At 36.9% G+C, this 23,280-nt stretch overlaps 1 long non-coding RNA gene and 1 pseudogene across 1 annotated transcript in view; both read right to left on the reverse strand.

Annotated features, from left to right (window-relative positions):
* Positions 1-23,280, reverse strand: part of LOC139045022 (uncharacterized) — a 156,130-nt gene that overhangs the window by 126,850 nt on the left and 6,000 nt on the right. The window lies entirely within an intron of this gene.
* LOC123288370 (U6 spliceosomal RNA) lies at positions 3,918-4,032 on the reverse strand (annotated as a pseudogene).

Genomic DNA, 23,280 nt, shown 5'->3' on the forward strand with positions numbered 1-23,280 from the left:
TGATTAGATTCAGTTCAATTGTTTAGGAAAGTAGATCACACACAGTTGGTGCTGTATATTTTCTAAAGAATCATTTAATTAGGCACATAACTTTTTTTACTTATTAACGCTAATAGTGTTCATTGGGTTCTGTTTATGTCAGTCTGATATCTTCATTGTAAAGTTCCCCACCAAACTAACGATTTTAGCACTATTTGGTAATCATTGTCTAGATCCCCCATATCATTATGGGTTGAAAAATGGTGATTTTTCTAATTATGTCATTTTCTCTTTGTTTACTTGGAATTGTTCTGTAAGAACTTTCCTTGATCAGTAATTTAGTTACCCTGAAATATAATTCATGCAAGAAAGACAATTTGCATATTTTATTTGTTGCCATTATTTATGGATTTTCAGAGTAATTAGTTGATACCTTCGTAACCTTCAATGATGATGAACGAGGTGTTTTATTTTGTTCTCTGAAGGAGTCCATTTCATTATGATCTCATGGATTTTTCGTTTTTTTAAACATCTAATGGGGTTCATTTTGTTGCAGTCATTAATCTTTTTGTTGCTCATATTGTTGCAGCTTAGGCTATGGGAGCCCCCTTGAAATGGGCTTGTGTGTCCCCTTGCCCATTTGTTTTCGCTAACTTTCTTGCTTTCCAGTATGATAGGATATCGCAAGCAAATCCTGCACATTCCTGCTCCAGACCTAGAAGCAGTATTTTACGAAGGAGCCTTGGCTTCTTTCAGAGAGGGGGGATTTAGAGAGCAGAATATCGGCTCTAGGAGTATTCCTTCCTGCTGGGGCATCACTGCCAGGCCTTCTCAATGCAAAGAGCTGTGGAATCGTTGCCGCCTCCTTCTTTTAAAGACAAGAAAACAATGAGTCACACTACTATTTCCAATTTAAATATAAGATTACATGATTTTTAGCCAACTTCTTTGATTTTACACTTGTACCTCATTTCTCTTATTTTAAAAATTTTGATTCCTAATGACATTAATGTAATTACTCATTGCTTCATCATGCAAGTACCCATGATGTTTTGAAAATAACAATTCTAATTCTTTTTAACAAGTCTACAATATTGTTTCAAATTTTCTTGCACTTATTTTGGTTCTTGGATTACATCCCACTAGGGATTTGCAGTTAAAGTACCATGTTTTAAATGCTCATAAGGGAACGTGTTTCCCTGTTTTTGATTACGCTGCTAAATTGATATACAGTTAGTTCATTTGTTTCCATCTGTTTTTTGGTTTTGAGGGAATTTTTCTGTTTAATTAATGTAATTAATTATAATTAATTTTTAATTATGTAAAAATTTGTATACATTTCCAAAGTCAAAATTTTGTGACAATATAAATTCAGAAAAATTTGCTTTCATTCCTGTTTTATCCACCCTTCATTGGCTAGCCTTTCTATTAATTTTTGGTTTATTTTTCCATTGACATTGTGAAAATATTAAGCAACTATGCATATAAATTTATATTGTCCCTTTTCACATACAGCAGTTAGAAAACTATTAATACTGTTGTACACTTGCCTTTTTCACTTAACAATATATCTTGGAGATTACCAGTATATAGAACTCTTTCTCATCCCTTTTTATAGCTGCATAAGACTCCCTTGAGTGGATGTGAATAAACCTAGCTTATTCAACGAGACTTCTATTGCTGGACATTTGAGTCTTGTCTTTGCAAGCAAAGCTATAAAAAGCAAAAGCAATGCTTCAGCAGCATTGTTTGTAATTAATATTTTATATTAATTAATATTTTGTATATTAATATCAACATATTTATATACAATATTGCCATATATGAGATATATGATATATCTATATCATGTCAGTTTTTCCCAATGTATCTTTGAGATACTTTCCTAGAAGTGGGATTGCTAAGTCAATGAAAAATGAATATGCATGTAATTTGATTATATTTTGTCTAATTTGCTATGTGGGAATTGTATAACTTTGCATTCCTGTCAAAAAATACATTGCAATACTTGTTTCCTCACAGTCTTATCAAAAGAGATCATGGATTTTGCCAATCCGATAGGTAGGAAATGGTTTCTTAGTGAGTTACAATTTGTCTCTCTCTTGTTGTGAGACTAATCATTGTTTCCTGTGTTTAAAGTTGAATTAATTTTTTGTGAACTGCCCATTCATATTTTTCTTGTGTTGCTTTTTTGTAATTCTCAATTTTTAGGAGTCCTTCAAGAGTTAAAGATGTTGACTCTTTATTATAAGTTACCAAAATGTTATATCCAATTTGTCATTTGTCTTTAGACTTTGCTTATGGTGTTTCTTGTCATTCGAAAGTTTTCATGGTTATATTGTCAGATTTATTAATATTTTAAGTTGCTCTTGGGTTTTGAATTGCCTGTGTTATTTACCAATACTCATTTCATTTTTACGTTTAAATAACTGATTCTTTTCACTTTTGCATTTTTAATTCAAAATTAATATATCAAAAAATTAATTTCTCCTCTTCCCCTTCCCTCTAGGCACTCTTTCTTCTCTTGACTTCCTTGTTTTTATTAATGGCTCCTCAAGATCTCCTTGTTATTTGAGCCCAAAATCTCCAAGTCATTCTTGATTTTTTGCCTGCCTCTCTTACCTCTGAATAGATTTCTTAAAATTCTGATTGTGATTTTCCCACCAGGTAGGGGAGAATTCCACAGAATGTTGTTAAGATTATAGAAAAATGTGATAAAATTCAAACTGATTTAGGACTAGATATTTAGTCTATTTTGGCTTAAAAGTACAATACGTCAAATAGAGTATTTTGTGGTCAGTAATTACCAACTGGAGGAATATTTTGATTTTTCTTAAGTATGATAAGTCAATTGAACCAATAATTAATAGACCCCAAGTTCTCTGAACAGGTCTTAGGAAAAAATGAATCAGTGAGAAATAATTCTTGTTTTGACAGCTTAGGTAAATGGACAACTCATGACCATGCTTGCTTCTGATCAACAGTTACCTCAGGGACGGGACAACTGGCTGGTGTATCTTGTTTGCTCTAAGGCCAAACATCCATGAGAAAAATGGTCCAACAGTTACTGAATCATGATTCAGCAGGAATCTGCATCAAATCTGTTAACAGTTACATCCAATTTGTAGAAGGACACCACGAGAGCAGAACATCTTGGATTAAGAATATGTGAATAGGGATTTAGTTCTGACACAAAGAACAGCAAACTTCTTAACCAACGACATTTAGAAATAGAGTTAAAAAATTTGAGGGTTAAAAGTTTATAGTTCAAACTGGCTCTTGATTCAGAAAACCTATAAAACTCAAAAGATTGTTTATTTGTGTGATTTCACAAATAATGATCAAACATAAATGCCCGAAGGTATAAGGACATAATGTAAACCAAAGTAAAAAGGCACACTATTGATAGTTAGCTTTCTACTCAAGATTACCTGACTTTCCATTTATGTCCATTAGTCCACTCAAGATCATTTTGTGCCAGTCAGTGCTGTGGCAATTTGTACATGATTTGTGTTGATAAACAAAAGATATGCGTAGAGTTAATTTTAGTCCTGGTCTTACACCATGATTGATGAAGAAACAGAGACAAAATTTCCCCCAATTGTCTAAGTTAGACAGTGGAATTCTCGATAAGTTTTAGATAAGTTGAGTATATTTTACTTTGTGTGCTATTGTTTATGAAGTATCAGTTTATATATATTATCCAACATGCACATAAAACAGACTAGGACATTCATGAATTATATTATTCCAAATTGCATAACACGGCTTGGGGAACTTTCCTATGAAACAAAAACAGAATCTGAAAATAAGTCTAAAGCTTTTTTGTTCCCAGGGATTTTTGTTTCCATCAATTTAGTAAATTAGATAGCTGGAATGACTCTTCTGATTAAAACAAGTAAAATTCTGGCTAAAATATATTTTTAAAATCTTCTTTTGAAAATATAGAATACTTCACGAATTTGCATGTCATGTCATCCTTGTGCAGAGACCGTGATAATTTCCTCTGTGTCATTCCAATTTTTCAGTATATGCTGCTGCTGAAGTGAGCACATTTTGAAAATCTTTTTAAACTCACTGATAAAAACGGAGGAATATGCAGAAGCAAAGCAAAAGTCAAACTGGAATCCTGGAAGGCAAGCAAGTGTTAGTACTGGCTTTTAATCTGGAATTATCTGGACTGAGACTTTGAGCTTCCCTTCTGAAGGCTGAACAAGCAAAGAGGATGGACCAGAAGCTTCAAAACTACATACAGTGGAGAACCTGACAGGAGACTTACAAATAAAGCTGAATCTGCAGAGAATTACATTCTTTACATTCTTAGTATAAGGATGAGTAAGAAAGAAACCTCATTGGGAAGAAGGGGAAAGTAAGGAAATTTAATTGTCTTTACCTCTATGGGTGGTGGAAGAAAAAATAATGTCATCTGAGAATGTGTAACTAAATTCAGCCCCCATGTAGATGTGTGATCTTGATTTATTCTATCTGTGTGGTCTGAAAAACCACAAGCAGCAAATCTAAAGTGGTCTATGTTTGGAAGTGACCCCAAGCTAGAGATAAAAGCAAATAAAAATTACGTCTGAAAAACTTTAATGAAGGCCTCAAGGTTTTCCCACAGAAACAATTCTAAGGAAAGTTAGCAGCCTACAGTCAAAAGTCACAAAGCACACAAGGTCCCATGAAAATAGATGAGCCAAGAGATACCAGAACAGACCCACAAAGACTTCTGGTAAAATTGAATGCAAAATAACTATGGAATATGTCTAAATAAATTCAAAATAAGCTTTAAAAGTGGAGAAGACAAGAATGTAAAAAACTGACAAATTGGGAGAAAAATCAAATAAAACTTCTAGAAATTAAAAATGTACAAAATAAACTTAAAATCCTATGGATGGATTAAGCAGAATAGACATAGTTGAAGAGAAACCCAGTGAACTGAAAAATAGACCTAAATAAATCTAGGATAAAGATCCAAAAAGGCAAGGTGAAGAAAATTATGAAAGGCCGATTCACTCCTATGCTTGTGGAAGATAAGAGTGATAAGATATATATATATATATATATATATCTTAGATATAAATCCAGAGGTAAGTAATAGAAATGAAATGGAAAGGGCACTATCTAAGAGATAGTGAATGAGAATGCATCAGAATTGTTGAATTGTTGAAAGGAGCCAATCCTCAGATGTAGGGAACCCAATGAATTACAAACAGGTAAAAAAATCTACACAAACACATCATCATGAAATACTTGAATATCAAAGAAAAAGATATATTTAAAGAAGACAGAGAAAACAACAGGCCACCTACAGAGGAACAGAAATTTCACCATTTCTAACTTCTCAAAACCAGAAGCCAGAAACCAGCAGAATGACATCTTCCACATGCTAAGAAAAATCACTGCCAGTTTGGTATTTATTCCCAGGAAAACTATCTTTTGTTAATGAGGATAAAATAAAGATTGACAAATTTATCACCAAAAGACATTCACTTGAGGAAATTCTGAAAGATGCCTTCAAGAAAAAGGAAAATGTTTCTAAGTAGAGTGTTTAGCATGAATGTAAAATTTAAATAAATATGTTGGCAAATATGAAATTCTAAACAAATGTAAAATGTATATAATAGTAATGATAATAGCAAGTTTAACTTTGGGGCATAATAAAAGCTAAAACTAAAATACTGGACCACCATAACATATAAGTCAAAATAGGAGTGATGACAATTAAAATATTCAAATTTGTTTGGATAATTTGAGAGGTGGATGTGCATATTGATAAAAGGTATACTTTGTTAGGCATGCATGTTAAAAGAGCTGGAGTCTAAGTGCAATGTGGTAACCTGAATTGGATCCTGGAACAATAACAAAAAAGAGTATTAGTAAAATCTAAATAAAATCTGGAGTTTATGTAGTAATGTACAAATGTTGGTTCTTTAGTTTTGATAAAAATACTGGGATAATGTAAAATGTTAGCAATAGGAGAAACTGGGAGAGAGCTATATGGGAACTGTCTGTATTATCTCTGCAACTTCATTGTAAACCTAAAATTTTTCCAAAATAGAAACTTTATTTTACAAAATAGCCACTAAAAGAATAACAAACAGCACAGCACATCCAAACAAGTAGAAATAAAACCAAACATACAGTAATCACAATAAATATAAATGGCCTAAATTCTCCAGTTAAAATGACAAAGAATGTCAAGTGGCTATAAAAAATGCCCAATAGCATGTATTTAAAATATATTCAATCTAGGGCTGGCTCCATTGCATAGTGGGTAAGTTTGGTGTGCTTTACTTTGGTGGCCTTGGTTTGCAGGTTCAGATCCTGGGTGCAGACCTACAGAATTCATCAGCCATGCTATGGCAGTGACCTGCATATAAAGTGGAGGAAGACTGGCACAGACGTTAGCTCAGAGTTAATCTTCCTCAACAACAACAACAAAAATATGAATATGTGTGTGTGTATATATATATATATATATTTATCTAAAACATTAGAACACAGGAAGTTTGAGAATATAAGTTCAAAAAAGATAAACTAAGCAAATACTAACTACAACATAGAAATGTTGTAGAACTATATTAATCTCAGACAAAATAGATTTCAAAGCAAACATATTGTTAAAGATAGTAACACAAAAAATTAAAAGTTCAGGACGGTACATAAAAACAAAATTTTATGAGAAGATATAAGAATTCCATTTTTATATGTCTAATCCAGAAGCTGAAAAATGCAAGGAAATGGATTCCTCCCCAGAGACTTCTAAAGAAACACAGACCCTACTGACACCTTGATTGCAGCCCCATAAGTCTCAAAATTCTGAACTAATCTGATTCAGTAAAAATAAATTGATTAAAACTATACAGGTAATTGTGGATAAATCTCCAAACCATAGTGTGAGTAAATGAGACTGGTCAGAGAGGACCACATACCATGTGATTCTGTTTATATAGAGTTCAAATATAGAAATAAATCAAGCAATATATTGTTTGGGATGGTATAATCATGGAGAAAAACAATGAATGATAAATAATATTTAAGAGTGATCACCTGAGGGGGAGGAGTTAAAGTGGAGAGGGCCATACAGAAGTTTCAAAGATACCGACCATTTTCTATTAGTCTCTGTGCTGAGTTCATGTGTGTTCATTTTATTACTATTCTTTAAACTACACTTAAGTTTTTATATTCTTATTCACATGATATGTTTCACAATATAAAAAGTGTTTCATCCACTGACTCCCCCCACCCTGTTCCTTGGCTAGAAATCCCCACTTTTCCTTCTTGTATTCAGAATTAAGTCCAATGTGGCTCCCCTCCTGTGAAACCCCATTGGAGTAGTCCCTACACCTATCACAATAGTCCTAAATACAGTCTGCATAACTCCTTTGACAAATGTCAGATAACTTTTTCTTTAGCAACTGCTATAGCCAAAGGTGCTACCTGCAGGGAGCCAAACAGGAAATTACAGAAAAATAAGAAGTTCTGACGACATGATGAACTTCTGGACAACCTAGCTTGGGAACAATCATTCTTCTTTTTCTTTCTTAAAGCACTTTGGATGAATTCTGTAACTTTGATCTGAAATATTCTGAACCAATATTAATAAGTGGGAAATTGGATATTTAAAATACAGTTGCCTTTGAAACCCATGCTAGTTGCTCACTATACTGCTTTGCAAGTTATAAGGATGATTAGAAATAAAGTAAATATGACTTACCTCCATCCACTTGAAAAAAACTCAAAACCCTGATCTTAACCCATATTTTGCTCTGACAGTTCTGGTTAGTAAGTGAAGGAAGAAAATACTGAGATAAATTCGAGATATTGTTTAGTAGCAAGTTTTGTTCTAATTTGTTCATCTCTTTTCATGATCAAGAAATACAGAACAGGAAATAAACACTAATCAAGGCTCAAAAGAGGAAAGGACTGAATAAAAACAGAATACAAATGAATCAAAGTATTTTCACACGGGATTTTATACTACTACCATTTTGAAAACCTGGGGTATTACAGAAACCAAGAAGGCAACACTTATAGATTGATTTTGCTGGTGACAAGAAATTCAAATTCCTTCGTTCTTGAGAAGCAATGTAAACTAAACGCCAAAGTCCTGACTACTACAAATAGCTGTTCTACTCTGCATGTCAGGATAAAACCCACACATTCACAGTAATTAGTCCACGTGGGCATTGGAAGGACATTGTTATGGGACTTTTCTCTGGACAGTGAAGGACTCTGATGCCTCACCTGCCTTTGCTACACTGCTGAAATAATATCTATTACTGGTATTAATTTTAATAACCAATTTAGAAGATATGATAAAATTTTATTTTATAAGGATTCATCGTTTCTCATAGTTAACCTAGTAGGGAAAGAATGTTTCTCAAATTATAGACAGAAAACAGAGGTGCAGAGAGAGATGAAGTGGCCATTAATATCAGAAGCTGGTGAGGCAAGCTGCATAATGAGCTGGTCAGCTCTTGGTGTTTTTGTAGAAATTTAGATCTATTCTTTGTGTTTCCTCTTCCATGCCTAGAATCACTGAATTTACCCAAATGTTAAATGGTTATAAGCCATGGAGGGGAGGGACCAGGAGAAAACTGTGACGTAGACAGAACCATCCCTAGGCAGGTGCTCCCTGAGGAATGAATTGGATTCTAAAGTCCACCCCACCTTGTCAACTAGTAGGAACCATCCTTGAATTTAACAATAAGTAAGGGACCGCTGCCAGGAAATGCTGCCAGGAAATTACTTTCACTTAGTAAAGTTTGGTGCTGTGTTTTTGAAGTTCAACAATGTGTGTGTGCATGTGCACATGCGTGTGTGTGTTTGTAGAAATTAACCTCAAGTCAGAATTAACCATTGGAGACAAAGAAGTTTAAGGTAAATAGAGGCTACATCCACATTTGTTTCCATAGCAACGGGATTTTTCCCCCAGAAATCGAACAATGTCAATTTGATGCTTTCACTCTAAAATTTAAAATCACACCTTAGCTAATGATAATTCCGTTTATAATTTTTCAGAATTCTAACAGGCATAAATAACCCCAGACTTCACTGTAATGAAAAAGAAAAGATTAATTCTTCAGTCAATTTTGGAAGACGTAGCTAAACATAAAAAAAAATTGCTGAAAGACATTTCCATGTTTTGTTTTGTTTTTTTTTCCTTCTAAATCTGCTTCATTTTTCCTCAGGAATATAACAGGGCATTTTTATAAAAAATTATGGTTGAGTAGAAATGTTATTGCACAAAGTTGGGGTTCTCTGCCCAATGCACATAAACAAGCCAATTAATTCTGGAATTGGCCTTTGGGGGTAGAAATAAGCTTTTATTCTGTGGGATCAATCTGCAGGGAGACAGGAGGCATGTGCCCTTAGATCTGTCTCCCCAGTTCAGGATTTGAGGCAAAATTTAAGAGGTTAAGAACAGGCTGGCACATGAAAATGCTGGTGGGACAGGTGTTGATTGGCGGGCTTCAAGCATTTATGGTAAGGTTTTAAACACTTATGAGAGGGTTCTGAACATTTATCATAGGGTTCTAAACATGTTTGATGAGGTTATAAACATTTATGATGGGGTTCTAAACATTTTGATGGGGATCTAAACATTTTTGATGAGATGGGGAAGAATTTTAACAGCAGATCTTCCTGAATGAAGGACCCCTTGCTTCTGGTAAGAGTCCAACTTTCAAGTTCCAGTCATGTCCTGGTCTTTGGGTTCTGTGGGGAGGAGGACCTTGGTCTTGAGGTTGTTTCAGGTCACGGTTTCTTCTTTTGTGCATGCCCTGGCTATAGCTACAGCTATGTGACTTTGCAGCATTTCTGAAAGACAATTCCTAATCACTCTGTTGATAATAGATGTGGTCACTTGAACTGGTCCTGGAAGGCTTGTGGTTACAGAAATGTGTCTGAAACAGTACAATAATTGAGACATTTCTTATGTTCAGTTCTTTACTGGTTCTTGATGACATTGGATTCAGTCACATGCTGTCCTGGGTTGGGTGATTTCTAGCAAAATACCATTGTAATTCTGTGCTGTGTCAAGGACTCCCTAAAAATATGTGTTCAAATAGTCCCCTTTACTTTAAAATTATACCTTATGGCAGCCATTGTTGAGACCTAGCATAGGCATGCTGACACAGACGCTGGCAGAAGCCATTGAAGTTCTTCCTGTGGCCTGTTAGCCCTGGAGTCTGCCACATCCACTAGAGTGCAGATTTAATCCAGCTCAGCCATGGCAGGCAGCCCACCCTAGGGACCAGTCCTGCCCAGCAGTAAGCCTTCAGGCTACTTGTCAGCCTGCATAGACTGGGTGCCTTGATCCTCTACAGGCAGGTGAGTGTGTCTGCCTCTGTGGGACAGGGCCTGTGTGAGGACCAGGTGAACTGTGGATACATTGGTGGAGAGGTGGGGACCTGTGCAATGGGGCAATGGGTATGGGGTTGGGAAGTGTGCACAGACCAGGAACTGTTGACAGTGTGGGTGGACCTGTGGGTGGTGGGGTTTACCAGTGGCAGAAGACCCCGTGCTTCACAAACAGCTACAAAGAGGATCATCCCCACCTCCAAAACCTGAAACAACTGGGTGCTCCCATGCCCAGGCCAGCCCCACTCAGCTGCAATCCTAAGAGAGCTGACAACAGCTTTGCAGGCCTGAGGCCTACAGAAACTGTAAGCCCCTGAGCCTAGCAACCAGCTACACTGGGTACCTACTCAATTAACAGGAAAACTGCAACAGGACTGTGCTACTAGACCTTGTAGCCAATAGTGCTGGGGCTCCTCTAACCCAATTTACAAACAGCTGGACAGAGAGGGAAAGATCAGACACCCTGGGAACCTGCAGTAAGAGCAATGCTGCCACAGCAGAAGGACACAATAGCCCACATAGGGGTCACTCCTGGATCATATAGACTGGTTACAAGTGGAAAGCACACTTCTGGGCTTCAAAAGGCATCTCTTACATAAGGCCAAGATCAGGAGACATAGTTGATTCACCTAATACATAGATATAAGCACAGAGAAAGAGGCATAATGAGGAGGCAAAGGAATACATTCTAAGCAAGGGAACAGGACAAAACCCCAGAAAAAACTAGATGAAACAGAAATAATCAATATACCTGACAATGAGTTCAAACAAAAACGCATAAGGATGCTCACTGATCTTGGGAGAAGACTGGATGAACACAGTGAGAATGTCAACAAAGAATTGGAAAATATAAAAAAGCACCAATAAGAAATGAAGAATACAATACTGGAAATGAAAAATTCACTATAGGGACTCAATAGCAGAGTAGATGATACAGGAGAACAGATCAGCGAGCTGGAGGAAAGTCTAGAGGAAATCACCCAAGCTGAACAGATAAAAGAAAAAAGAATTAAAAAGAATGAGAAAAGTTTAAGGGAACTCTGTGACAATATCAAGTGCACTAACATTCGTATTATAGGTATCCCAGAAGGAGAAGATAGAGACAAAGGGACAGAGAACCTATTTGAAGAAATAATAGCTGAGAACTTTCCTAACCTAAGTAAGGAAACAGGCATCCAGGTACAGGATGCACAGAGAGCTCCAAACAAGATAAACTCAAAGAAGCTTACACCACGACACATTGTAATTAAAATGTCCAAAATTAAAGATAAAGAGAGAATCTTAAAAATGGCAAGAGAAAGGCAACAAGTGACATACAAAGGAAAGCCCATAAGGCTATTGAATGACTTCTCAGCCCAAACTCTAGAGGCTAGAAGAGAGTGGCATGATGTATTTAAAGTGCTGAGAGGAAAAAATCTACAGCCAAGATTATCATTCAGAATGGAAGGAGAGACAAAGAGCTTTCCAGATAAGGAAAAATTAAAGGAGATTATCACCAAGAAACCAGTTCTACAAGAAATGCTGAAGAGACTTATTTAAGTGGGAAAGAGAAGACCACAAATAGGAATAAGAAAATTATTTAAACCTTCCCCCCAAACCAGGCAATAAAATCACTGGTAAAGGCAAAAATATAGTAAAGGTAACAGATCAACCACCTATGAAGATAATATGAAGGTTAAAAGGCAAAAGTACTACAATTATCTATTTCAATGATAAAAGGGTAATGGATAAACACACACAAAACAACAGATTAGATATGATTTCAAAAACATAAAATGTGGAAGGATGGGAGTAAAAGAGTAGAGCCTTCAGAAAGAGGTCAAGCTAAAGAGACTATCAACTCAATATAGATTGCTACATACATAGAATATTGTATAGGAACCTTATGGTAATCACAAACCAGAAACCTATAATAAATAAACAAATAAGTAAGAAGAAAGAAATCAAATATATTACTAAAGAAACCTATCAAACCACAAGGGAAGAGAGTAAGAGAAGAAGAAAGGAAGAGAGAGGAATTACTAAAACATCCAGAAAAAAATGGCAATAAGTATATATTTATCGATAGCTACTTTAAATGTCAATGGACTAAATGCTCCAATCAAAAGTCATAGGGTGGCAGATTGGATAAAAAAACAAGACTCATATGTACGCTGCATAGAAGAGAAACACTTCAGACCTAGAGACACTCACAAAATGAAAGTGAAAGGATGGAAAAAGATACTCCGTGTAAATAACAAAGAAAAGAAAGTGGGGCTAGCAATCTTATATCAGACAAAATAGACTTCAAAATAAAAACTATAACAAGAGACAAAGAAGGGTACTATATAATGATAAAGGGAACAATCCTACAAGAGGATATAATGATTGTAAATATCTATGCACCCAACATAGGAGCACCTAAATATATGAAGCAATTATTAACAGACATAAAAGGAGAAATAGACAGTAACACAATAATAGTAGGGGACTTCACACTTCACTTACATCAATGGATAGATCATCCAAACAGAAGTTCAATAGGGAAACACTGGCCTTAAATGACACATTAGACCAAATAGACTTAGTGGGTATATATAGAACATTCCATCCAAAAACCACAGAATACACATTCTTTTCAAATGCTCGTGGAACATTCTCCAGGATTGATCACATATTAGGCCACAAAACAAGTATAAGTAAATTTAAGAAGATCAAAATAATACCAAGCATCTTTTTGGACCACAAAGGATGAAACTAGAAATCAACTACAGGAAGAAAATCAGAAAAGGCACAAAAATGTGGAGATTAAACAAAATGCTACTTGAACAATGACTGGGTTAATGAAGAAATCAAAAAATATCTGGAGACAAATGGAAATTAAAATACAAATACAACATGCCAAAATCTGTGGGATACAGCAAAAGCAGTTCTAAGAGGGACGTTTATGGCAATTCAGGCCTACCTCAACAAATAAGAAAAATCTCAAATAAGCAATGTAACAGTGTACCTAAAGGAACTGGAAAAGAAGAACAAAGCCCAAAATCAGCAGAAGGAAGGAAATAATAAAAAGCAGAGCAGAAATAAATGAAATAGAGACTAAAAAAGCAATAGAAAAAATCAATGAAACCAAGAGCTGGTTCTTTGAAAAGATAAACAAAATTGACAAACATTTAGCTAGACTCACCAAGAAAAAGAGAGAGAAGGTTCAAATAAATAAAATCAGAAATGAAAGAGGAGAAATTACAATGGACACCTCAGAAATACAAAAGATTATAAGAGAATACTATGAAAAGCTACATGCCAACTAATTGGATAATCTAGAAGAAATGGATAAATTCTTAGAATCAAACAACCTTCCAAAACTAGATCAAGAAGAAGTAGATAATTTGAATAGACCAATCATCAGTAAGGAGATCAAAATAGTAATCAAAAATCTCCTAAAAAATAAAAGTAAGTGATCAGATGGCTTCCCTGGTGAATTCTACCAAACGTTCAAAGAAGACTTAGTACCCATCCTTCTCAAAATTTTCCAAAAAATTGAAGAGGAGGGGAGGCTTCCTAACTCATTACATGAAGCCAATATTATCCTGATACCAAGCCAGACAAAGACAACACAAAAAAAGAAAGTTACAGGCCAATATCACTGATGGACATCGATGCAAAAATTCTCAACAGAATGCTAGCAAATCGAATACAAGAATACATTAAAAAGATCATACATCATGATCTAGTGGGTTTCATCCCAGAGATGCAGGGATGGTGCAACATCTGCAAATCAATTAATGTGATACACCACATTATCAAAATAAAGAATAAAAATCACATGATCTTCTCAATAGATGCAGAGGACGCATTTGACAAGATACAGCATCAATTTGTGATAAAAACTCTAAATAAAATGAGTATAGAAGGAAAATACCTCAACAAAATAAAGCCCATATATGACAAACCCACAGCAAATATCATTCTCAACGGAGAAAAACTGAAAGCTATCCCTCTCAGAACAGGAACCAGACAAGGATGCCCACTGTCACCACTCTTATTTAACATAGTATTGGAAGTCCTAGCCACAGCAATCAGGCAGGAAAAAGAAATAAAAGGGATCCAAATTGGAAAGGAAGAACTGAAACTGTCACTATTTGCTGATGACATGCTTTTATCTACAGAAAATCCTAAAGAATCCACTTAAAAACTTTTAGAAATAATAAATGAATACATTTATGTTGCAGGATACAAAGTCAACATACAAAAATCAGTTGTGTTTCTATACAGTAACAGTGAAGTAGTAGAAAGAGACATTAAGAATACAATCCCATTTACAATTGCAACAAAAAGAATAAAATACCTAGGAATAAACTTAACCAAAGAGGTGAAAGGTCTGTACACTGAAAACTATAAAACATTGTTGAAAGAAATTGAAGAAGATACAAAGAAATGGAAAGATATTCCATGTTCTTTGTTTTCTATGTAGTTTTTTAATGATGCGTTTCTTTGTTTTCTCCTTATTTATTTCTTTGTGTCTCTGTACTGGTTTTTAGTTTAGTGGTTATGCTGAATTTTGTATTCAGAATCTCGTGTACAAGATAGCCCATTTTCTGATGTCCTCTTATTTCCTTAGTCTAAACTGACTCAGTCCTTTCCCTCTTGCCCTCCTAAGTTGTTTTTCTCATATGTGATTCCATCTTGTGTTGTGAGTTTGTGGTTAAAATGACAGGATTATATTTGGTTTTGGTGTTTTCCTTCTCGTTAGCTTAATGCTGTACTTGAGTATTTGTTATCCTAATCTGATCCTGTCTACCTATTTATCTCCTTATTCTGTGTTTTGTGACCCCTTTCTCCTTTGCTTTTCTTTTCAGGTATGAGGGCCTTCTTGAGGATTTCTTGTAGGGGGGCATCTCCTGGCTACAAACTCCCTTAGCTTTTGTTTGTCTGGGAAAGTTTTTATTTCTCCATCATATCTGAAGGATATTTTTGCTGGATAGAGTATTCTTGGCTGAAGATTTTTGTCTTTTAAATATTTGAATATGTCATTCCATTCTCTCCTATCTTGTAAGGTTTCTGCAGAGATATCCCCTGAAAGCCTGATAGCAGTTCCTTTGTAGGTTATTTTCTTCTGCCTTGCTGCCCTTAGTATTCTTTCTTTTCCATTCATTCTTGCCAGTTTTACTACTATATGCCTTGCAGTAGGTCTTTTTACATTGACAAATCTAAGAGATCTGGAAGCCTCTTCCACATGGATTTCCCTCTCTTTCCCCAGGTTTGGGAAGTTCTCTGCTATTATTTCTTTGAAAATGCTTTCTGCTCCCTTCTCCTTCTCTTCTTTTTCTTGAATACCTATAATTATTATGTTGCATTTCCTCATTGAGTCAGATATTTCTCAGAGACTTTCTTCATTTCTTTTTAGTCTTAGTTCTCTAACTTCCTCTTTCTGGGGCATTTCAACATGTCTGTCTTCAATTATGCTGACCCGCTCCTCTATGATGTCCACACAAGCATTCAGGGAATCCGTATTTTGTTTTATCTCTTCCATTGTGTCTTTCATCTCTAATATTTCTGATTGACCCTTCTTTATGGTTTAAATCTCTTTTGTGAAGTAGCTCCTGAACTTGTTGAATTGTTTTCTACATTCTCTTTTACCTTGTTGAATTTTTTGATGATAGCTATTTTGAATTCCTTGTCATTTAGATTACGTATTTCTGTGTCCTCTGGACTGAGTTCTGGGTGCTCATTGTTTTCTCTCTGGTCTGGAGATTTGATGTAGTTTCTGATGGAAGGTCAGGCCTTTCTCAGCCTGATATTATTTGGTTGCAGTTACAGCCTATTGCCACTGGGTGGGGGTCAAGAGCCACATATTCTGAGCCCTCCACCCTCAGCCAAGACCCCAGGTAGTGGAGCTGCGCTGGGCGGGTGGGGTGAGGGTGCTTCCTCCTCTGTGCTCTCCAGGCTTTCTTACTCTGCTCTCACTATCTGGTCTCCTCAGGTCTTGGCTTGATGAGGTCACCCCCTGCAAAAACTTTTGCCCCATTAGAGGGGTTCCCTCTAGGCTGCAACGGCCCTAGGGAGTCCTTGATGTTCCTGTGAATGTGCGACCCCCCCCCACTCCTTCCCTCGTGGAGCCTTCCGTGGCAGTGACTGCAGTCTTTAGTGGAGGGAGCGAAGTTCTCTCTTACCCCATTCTAGCTCCTCCGAGGGAGGCTCCAGCCTCTCTGCCCTCTGTTGTGTGGCTGCATGTCTCTCTAATGTTTTTGTGTTGTTAGGATGTCCTCTGTTGGAGTATGGATGCCTTTATTCATTGTATGTTGGCAGGGAGAGAGTCCTGGGCAAGGTCACACTGCCATGATGCTGACATCACTCTCTTCCCATGCTCTTGGATTGGAAGAATTAACATCATTAAAATGTCCATACTTCCTAAAGCAATCTATAGATTCAATGCAATCTCTATAAAAGTTCCAACATTTTTCACAGAAATAGAACAAAGAATCCTAAAATTTATATGGAACAAGACGGTGAATAGCCAAAGGAATGCTCAGGAAAAAGAACAAAGCTGGAGGTATCACAGTTCCTGATTTCATAATATACTACAAAGCTATAGTAACCAAAACACCATGGTACTGGCACAAAAATAGACACACAGATCAATGGAACAGAATTGAGAGCCCAGAAATAAACCCACACATTTACAGACAGCTAATTTTTGACAAGGGAGCCAAGAGGATACAATGGAGAAAGGAGAGTCTCTTCAATAAATGGTGTTGGGAAAACTGGACAGCCACATGCAAAAGAATGAAAGTAGACCATTACCTTACACCATGCACAAAAATCAACTCAAAATGTAGTAAAGACTTGAATGTAAGACCTGACACCATGAAACTTCTAGAAGAAAATGTAGGCAGTACACTCTTTGACATTGGTCTTAGCAGCATATTTTCAAGTACCATGTCTGAATAGGCAATGGAAACAAAAGAAAAAATAAACAAATGGGACTACATCAAACTAAAAAGCTTCTGCACAGCAAAGGAAACCATCAACAAAATGAAAAGACAACCTAACAATTGGGAGAAGATATTTGCAAACCGCATATCAGATAAGGGGTTAATATCCAAAATATACAAAGAACTCATACAGCTCAACAACAAAAAAACCCCAACAATCTAATTAAAAAATGGGCAAAAGATCTGAACAGAGATTTCTCCAAAGAAGATATACAGATGGCCAACAAGCACATGAAAAGGTATTCAACATCTTTAGCTATCAGGGAAATGCACATCAAAACTACAACAAAATATCACCTCACTCTTGTCAGAATGGCTATAATTAACAAGACAGGAAACAATAAATGTTGGAGAGGATGTGGAGAGAAGGGAACCCTTGTTCACTGCTGGTGGGAGTGCAAACTTGTGCAGCCACTATGGAAAATAGTACGGAGTTTCTTCAGAAAATTAATAATATACCTACCATGTGATCCAGCTATTCCATTGATGGGTGTTTATTCAAAGATCTTGAAAACACAAATGTGTAAAGATACATGCACACCTATGTTCATTGCAGCATTATTCACAACGGCCAAGCCTTGGAAGCAACCTAGGTGCCCATCAAGGGATGAATGGATAAAGAAGATGTGGTATATATACACAACAGAATACTACTCAGCCATAAGGAATGATGAAATCTGGCCATTTGTGACAACATGGATGGAGCTTGAGAGTATTATGCTAAGTGAAATAAGTCAGAGGAAGAAAGTCAAATACCGTATGATCTCACTCATAAGTAGAAGGTAAAAACAACGACAAACAAACACATAGCAACAGAGATTGGATTGGTGATTACCAGAGGGGAATGGGGGAGAGAGGAGGGCGAAAGGCGTGATTAGACACATGAGTGGTGATGGGATATAATCAGTCTCTGGGTGGTGAACATGATGTAATTGACATAGAATTAGAAATATATCACAACATACACCTGAAGGTTATATAATGTTATAATCCAATGTCAGTGCAATAAAAAAAAAGTTTAAAAAAATAAATTAATTAAAAAACTAAAATAAAATCCTACCTTATGTTATTTTTAAAATATCAAATTTTGGCCACAAACTGTGCAGACAACTGTTCTTTAAAGCTATCAGGGAATTATGCTGTCATTTATACTTGATATTCAAAACTTTTAAAAGATTTACTTGGAGCCAGTCTGGTGGCATAGCAGTTCAGTTTGTGTGCTCTGCTTCGGCAGCCCAGGGTTCACCAGTTTGGATCCCGGATGTGGACTTACACATGGCTTATCAATCATGCTGTGGCAGGCATTTCACATATAAAATGGAAGAAGATGGGCAAAGATGTTAGCTCAGGGCCAATCTTCCTCAGCAAAAAAGAGCAGGATTGGAGGCAGATGTAAACTCAGGGCTCATCTTCCTCAAATAAAAAAAGTATTTTCTTCCAAATGCCACAAGATGATGGTGGTAAGAAGGCAGTGTCCTTTATGTCTCTTCTCTCGAGTCTCAGAGAAGAGCAATAACAGTCTTGAGAAGTGATACAGAAAGAATATGCCATCCTTAATTGTACAAATACCAAACTATCAATGATGAAGCTATGTAGAGTCTACAGTTTCTATAGAAATAGGAATTTCTGTAAACAAGTGAGAATGCTAGAATATTGAGACTTGGAGCCTGAACTTGCAGCATGGAGCTAATGGCTCCATTCAAAAGAATTGTCACTTCTCTCTTGTCCTTTTCATTAGTCACTGCTACTCTTGTGTTTTGCCAGTTTCATTTTTCCTCCAGGCAAACATCCTGTAAGGCATAAGAAAAGAGGGTGGGAGACTAATTAGTGTGTCAAGGGGAACCAGAAGCTACGGTGAGAAATTCAGAATCTCATTTTCCTTTCGCCCCTCAGAATTGATTTTGCTGTCACCGTTTAAAAAATAACAAATGGATGTACTGATGTTATTTGATGGAGATAAAGTACTTTCCTCCTCTCTACATATGATTTGCTGCAAATTCTGTCAACCAAATATATATTCCAGAACCAAAATTATTAAAAATTCAGAGTAAGTCTTAAATGGTTTATTTATGGCTGTAAAATGGATTGATTTGCATTTGCTTATAGCTGTAATTAGGATAAGTCCAGATAGAAGTAAGGTAAAAGATATCTAATTAGATTAGAGTGGTTGCCAGAAAAGCAATGACTTCTTAAAAGCTCTGCGTTAGGGGGAGAACTTTGCAATCTGCTATTAAAAGCATTCTATTTTTGTCATTTATTTAGTTGCAGGTTGAATTGGAGATAAGGTTTTGTCGCCGTTTGTTTTTATTCTACCTCTAGACTCCGGTCCTGGTGGAAAGTTTTGTTTCTAGTGTGGTTTGGGATTGTGGACAGAAACTTTTCACACGTCAACTCTTTTTCGTGGCTTTGTTCTTTTCTTACTGAGGAAGAGGGTGGGAAGGCCTCAGTTCCTTCTGTAAACTGCCTTTATTTGATACTGAGAAGCAGCTGAAATTTGATTCCTTTCCATTGTCGTCTTGTTTGGATTGATATTCACATCTTTCCCAACTGGGCCTTGGTGATATGGAGAAGTTGGACTCCTTTGCCAAGGCCTCATTAATCAGAGATGTTAGGTATTGATTAGGGGCTTGTGGATCCCACACTTGAGTCTCATTACTTTGGAAGCTTTGCTGGTTTCTGCTCTTTTCTCTGGTCCTGATTCCCAAGTTATCACTTTCTGTTCTAGGCCTGTTTGTTTCCAACGGGATTGTTTTCCCACACAGTTTGATTCGAAGAGAGGGATTTATTTCCCCTCTCCTTTGGAATGGTACCTTGATCTTATTTTACTTTATTATTTATATTTATTTATTTGTTTCATTAATTTGGTGGCAAATAAATTCATAGTCTTCCTTTCCCCCACCCCTTGCTTTCTTCTAGAAAGTTCTTTTAATGATGACACACTGGTTGGTTAACAGCAAACTTGCATGACACATGAATGAAGGCCTTCTAGTCTGTCTTCAGGGAAGGTAGCCGTCCTTTCTTCCTTCCTTCCTTTTCTCCTCTCCTCTCTCTCTCTCCTCCTCTCTTTACCCGGTCCATTCTATGTTGGCTCTGCTTTAGTAAAGCATATTTTAGTTCTTAATAATGTGGCCAGGGAAGGTACCAGAAGGCTTTGAGTTAGGAATCAGGGTCCAATCCCACACTCATAAACCTCAAAAAGATCAGACAGGCCAAAGGGAAACTAGGCAGCAATCCTTGAAGGAATGTGTAATTTTCTCCGTGTCTTTTTGAGGTCTGGTTTTACAATCATCCGTGGAAGGCTGGACCAACGCCGAGTCTTGTTCTTTTCACAGGGCTTTCAACAACTGGGTTGAAAACTCATGGACTTTTATCAATTAAAAATAATTTTCTGCCTTCTCTGAAGGGAAAAGTGAAGGGCAATGGTTATGGGGTTAAGAATAGAAGAAGGAATGAAGAAGTACTAAGCACAGAATGAGGGCAGAATGAGGAGGGGATCCAGGGGGCTGAGTTTTGGAGATGCTAAGGGGCTGACCCTTGGCTCAGGCTCATCTGTGCTTCCTTTTGGCTGTGTTACTTTGGGCACATTCCCTAACCTTTCTGACTTCCAGTCTCTTCATTTGTGAAGGGGAAAATAATACGTACTGCCCAGGGTTTTGTGAGGACTGATGGAGATGACCCTTACCCTGGACCGTACCTCTTGACACTGGGGGAACTTGTCTTTTGCATTTTTCTATGCCCTGGAGTCTAATCCAGTGCCTGGAACATGGTTGGTGATCAGTAAACATCTGGTCACAAGGAAGGAAAGGATACGAGCCTGTAACAGCATGATATTAAAGACGTGGGTCAGGAAGATAAGCAGGAAAAACCAAATTGGAAAGAATGAGAAAGGACAGGCGAAGCATGGAAACTAGTCAGGGTCTGCAGGTTAAATTTGCACAGTATCCTGGAGCCACACCTCCCCGTCTCACGCTTCTTGGGGAAAGGCTCTTCTGCTTTCTTGTTCTAAACCCCATCAAAGTCTAAATTGCAAACACAGGATAAAACCACATAGTCTTAGTACCCTGGGGGTAAGACTTCTTATTAAATGTTTGTAAGCTAGACCCTACTTCCCCACCCTGTCAAACACTGCTGGTGGTTTGTTCAGATATTTCCATCTCAACCTCCAGATTCATGAGAACTACAATTTCAGTGCCGCTGCTCATGCTGATCCACATGAGGCAACCTCTAAAATCGTCCACTGAGTCATTGTCTTACTTAAACTAGCAAGCACTGAGAAGTGGTGGTGAGTTTGCTTCTGGTTTTCTCAGGGATTTTTCTTAATCTGCATTCGACACCTTGAGAAATGCTCCTGAGTTGTAGACGGTCAGTTCAGAAAGGTCCTCTAATGTCAGCTCAGCCCACTGTGCATTGCAAATGAATCCTGATTGCAGGGCAGTGGCATTCTGGTGCTTTATTTGTCATAAGTTTTGAGCAGTTCTCTCATACTTCACCCTACAAAATCCATCACGTCTTGATGGATTTCGGGAAGACATTCTCCTGTGTTTACATCAAGATCAAGAAATCGATGTTATTATGAAATTTTTTAATGGAGATTTACTTTTGATGTTTATTAGTGTCTCAAAACTGTAAATAATAAAATCCAGACATGCTAATATAAAAGTCAATAGTACAAACAGGGATGGACATTTCGTAAATGGTCAATATAAGAGAAGGCATCAATTAAAATACAACTAAACAAAACAACAAAAACTCCGAATAAAATCAAGCTATATATTATAAAAACCCAGCATTTTAAACTAGATGAAAGACCTGGGCATCTGTTGGGAAGAGGACAGTTAAATAAGAAATCGAATCTTTACATCTAGTCCAGAGGCACTTGTTGTCTCTGTTTTGGGGCTGTCATTAGAGCAGTCACTCAGTTATCATTGAGCACTGAGTGGTCAGAGACCATGACCTTCAGGTTCTGAGAAGAGGTGGCAGCTGCACTGTTTCTTGGTCATTCTTTTAGATCCGTGGGAGGAGTTCTTCCTTGTGAGGTTGGATCACAGAAGTGATTAAGTGGTCTAGTTTGCAGCTCTCCTTTCCAGAACACAGATAAAGTCTCTGTTCAAGTCTATTGATTTCACGTCCTTTGTGGATATTAAATTCTCAGATTTCCAGTGTGTGAAAAGTTCTTTGAATGAACAATGAAATTTGATCATTCAGAATGGACATTCAACATAAGATATGTGTTAATGAGGGAGGTGTAAGACAGATTCAATATCAATGAGTTTTAATTGATCACTTACTATGGCCCAGCACTGTTCTGGGTGTTTGCAAATGGAACAGGAAACATAGTCGCTACGGAGGGTTGACACATAGCTCTGCATCCTGGATACTGTCAAAGTGATGGTGAGAGAGCAAGTCCTACAGTGAATTATGTTGACATGGCATCTCAGACGGTAGGATCTTTCTTACTTGTTTTTCTGTCCTGTGTATTTTGTAGCCTCCTGGAAATGTCACAGTGAAGTTCCATTTTGGGGAATAATTCACCTACTCTATTAGAGTGATAAGTGGTAGGCCTTTGCTAAAGCAGAGAGAGAGCACACAGTGTCGTTGAAAATAAAATGTCCTTGGATTCTATCATTACTCATATACTCATGACACCGTGTTTCCTCTGCCTTATAAAATGGCCTTTCCTCATGCTGTTCTAAGGGCTGGAAGGTCATATAGCCTTTGGTTTATTATTCAGAGCTCTCAGAGAAGGGTTTAGTATTTTTTAACAGCGTTTTCCCCCCACTACATTAGAAGCATGTCAGATTGGAAAATTCAGGCTAGGATGGACAACAGCGCTTCCTTTACCTGTGATAGGTGCAAATTTTTCCACACTAAAAATATTGAAAAACTTAGTTGAAACATTTACTCTGAAGGACACTTTGTTCTCAAATATCCTACATTTGTCTTCACAACAGCCTGGAGAGGT

The sequence above is a fragment of the Equus asinus genome, chromosome 1, assembly GCF_041296235.1.
Source record: "Equus asinus isolate D_3611 breed Donkey chromosome 1, EquAss-T2T_v2, whole genome shotgun sequence".
In the NCBI taxonomy this organism is placed as follows: Eukaryota; Metazoa; Chordata; class Mammalia; order Perissodactyla; family Equidae; genus Equus; species Equus asinus.